At 39.8% G+C, this 2,928-nt stretch overlaps 1 protein-coding gene across 1 annotated transcript in view; it reads right to left on the minus strand.

Moving 5' to 3' along the window:
- Positions 1 to 2,928, minus strand: part of DIP2A (DIP2 disco-interacting protein 2 homolog A (Drosophila)) — a 79,430-nt gene that overhangs the window by 37,020 nt on the left and 39,482 nt on the right. The gene's annotated exons all lie outside the window — the stretch shown is intronic.

Genomic DNA, 2,928 nt, shown 5'->3' on the forward strand with positions numbered 1-2,928 from the left:
AGGACTCCACCCCACCCTGGGGTCTCGGTTCTCCTGATGGTGGCTGTGCTGCTCCCTGGACTGCTGCCAGTGATCGTCCTGGGGATATCCACTGTGGTCCCCCTGCTTGCACCCTACTCACTCATGTGGCTGAGGGACATCTTCTAAGAACTCGCCAAGAAAATGCTCGTGAGCCAAACGTTTCTGAGTCCTGCATGTCTGAAAATGGCTATACCATTCTCAAATCTGTTGAATCTCTGGGAATAGAATTGTAAGTTAAAAATTGTATTCCCTCTGAATTTTTGAAGCATCACTCCACTCTCTTTCAGTTTTACCAATGAGAAATCCCAAAAGCCACTGTCATTGCCGATCCTTTGTGTACATCCTACTTTTCCCCTGAATGCTCTGGGATTCTTTTCTGTACCCCGGTATTATGCAATATTATGGGCATGTGTTTTGGTGTGTATCCTCGAATAGTTACACTCTCCAGGTCTGAGATATTGTCCTGAATTACTATATTCATTTAAAATGTTTCACTTTCTGTTCTCCTTTCTCTTTCTGGACTCCAGTTATCAGTCACGTGTTGAGTCTTCTTGATCGAGTCTTTTTGTCCTATTTTACTCCACTCTCCATCTCTCTTTCCTACTGGCATCCTTTTCTTGACTTATGAAACATCTTCATCTGATTTCCAAGAATATTAATATTCACTTTTTAGAAACATTGTTTTCTATATCTAGCTTTCCTTCAAGTTTGCTTCCTCTTTCCTTCCTTCCTTACTTTTCTTGTCTCTCTCTTTCTCACTCCCTCCCGTCTTTCTTTTTCTTTGTCTTTTGGTATTTTCTCTCATACTGACATTTCCTTCTTAAAAGTCCTTGGCTAATAGTTCACATACAAGAGTTAGGCACTGAAAGAGTTACTTGGAACCGTCTGCCAGCTTGTTAACCTGCAGTTCACTTGTTGGGTGATCTGACACAGGTGACCTTCTCACTATGGGATTTCACTGGTGTATTGATTTTCACCATGTTCTCAACTATTTTCCACCCTGGACTTTCCAGTATACCAGAGGCCCTCGGGTCTGGTCCAGCTTGCCTGCAGCAGTACTGCCCCAAAGAACTTTCTATGATGACGGAAACGTTCTACCTCTGAGCTATAAATACTGTAGTTACTAGCCACACTCCTACTGAGCCCCTGAGATGTGGCTTGTGCAACTGAGAAACTGTATTACTTATTTTATTTAATTTTTGCTAATTTAAATAGCCCCAAAAGCCATATAGGGCAGTGTAGCACAAGAGAATAAGCCTCTAGCATCCCATTTTGGCAGATAGGTACAAGGAGGTTACCTGGACACACAGAATAGGGAAGGAGATAAAAATACAGAGTTTCATAGCAAGGTTTCAGAACTTTAGATTTTAATTCATAAATTCTAAGCTCTGGAATCTAACTTTTTTAATATTAACATATATGAAGTCAAACAGAAAAGAAGATGAAGAAACAGTGGACAAACAATGAGTGCAGGAAAAGAATGTTGCTTTACTCTACATCACAAACTTTGCCATATTTTTCACTGCTGATTTTTGTTGTTGTTGTTTGTTTTGAGACGGACTCTCACTCTGTCGCCAGGCTGGAGTGCAGTGGCAAGATCTTGGCTCACTGCAACCTCCACCACCCGGGTTCAAGCGATTCTCATGCCTCAGTCTCCCAGGTAGCTGGAATTACAGGCACGCACCACGATGCCCAGCTAATTGTTTGTATTTTTAATAGAGACAGGGTTTTGCCATGTTACCCAGGCTGGTCTCAAACTCCTGAGCTCAGGCAATCCGCTCGCCTCGGCCTCCCTAAGTGCTAAGATTATAGGCATGAGCCACCGCGTCCAGCATTCACTGCTGATTTTAAATCCCTTTTATTAATGCTGTAATTCTAACTAAATGATGGAACACTAATTTCAATGAAACAGATTATCGAAGTCTCTGCTTTTGCTCATTCCAACAAAGTGACATTCTAGTTACTTACTCTGTCTCCAGGTTTAAGCAGAGGTTCATTCTTACTTGTCAGTTTATTAAGTAGAGTATAAGCTAGTTTTAAACTCCGACTCCAAAGTTTACCTAAAACAAAATAAAAACACTAAGCAATGTAAAAGTTAAGAAACAAATAATTAACATTTTAATGTAGAAACCAAAATACCCCATAACATACCATTATCCCATTAGTGGAAATTTAGGTAGTTTCCATCTAATAACTATTCTGCACAATGTTGTAAGGAACATCATTGTTGGCTCTTAAAAATAACTTACAGATTTATTTTTCTTAATACAAAAACAAAACAGGATTTTATTATAGAAAATTTGGACTACAGAAGAGCCAGCAGAGGCCAGGTGCAATGACTCACACCTGTAATCCCAGTACTTTGGGAGGACGAGGCAGGCAGATCACTTGAGGCCAGATGTTTGAGACCAGCCTGGCCAACATGGTAAAACCCCCTCTCTGCTAAAAATACAAAAAATTAGCTCAGCGTGGTGGCATGCGCCTGTAATCCCAGCTACTCGGGAGGCTGAGGCACAAGAACTGCTTGAACTTGGGAGGCGGAGGCTGTAGTGAGAGCCAGCCTGGGCAACAGAGACACTATTTAAAAAAAGAAAAAAAAAAAGCCAGCAGAAAAAAGTCAGTATTTGGTATACATATGTATATGTACATATGTGTGCACACATATACAACTATACACATATAAGCACATATACAGGTCTGCATAATTTTCAAGAAATGAGATACTTCACCGTACTTTTCCAATTAATACTGCAGTGTAAATGGATTTTCATGACATTAAATATCCGTCAATTACATCATTTGTAAGAGTAGCACATAATTCATTTAATCTTCACAACAATTCATGAAATGGGTCATATCTTTATTTTAACATGTTAAATTCCCAATTTAATACGTTAAATTTAAGAT

Source organism: Mandrillus leucophaeus, unplaced genomic scaffold, assembly GCF_000951045.1.
Source record: "Mandrillus leucophaeus isolate KB7577 unplaced genomic scaffold, Mleu.le_1.0 Scaffold526, whole genome shotgun sequence".
Taxonomy (NCBI): domain Eukaryota; kingdom Metazoa; phylum Chordata; class Mammalia; order Primates; family Cercopithecidae; genus Mandrillus; species Mandrillus leucophaeus.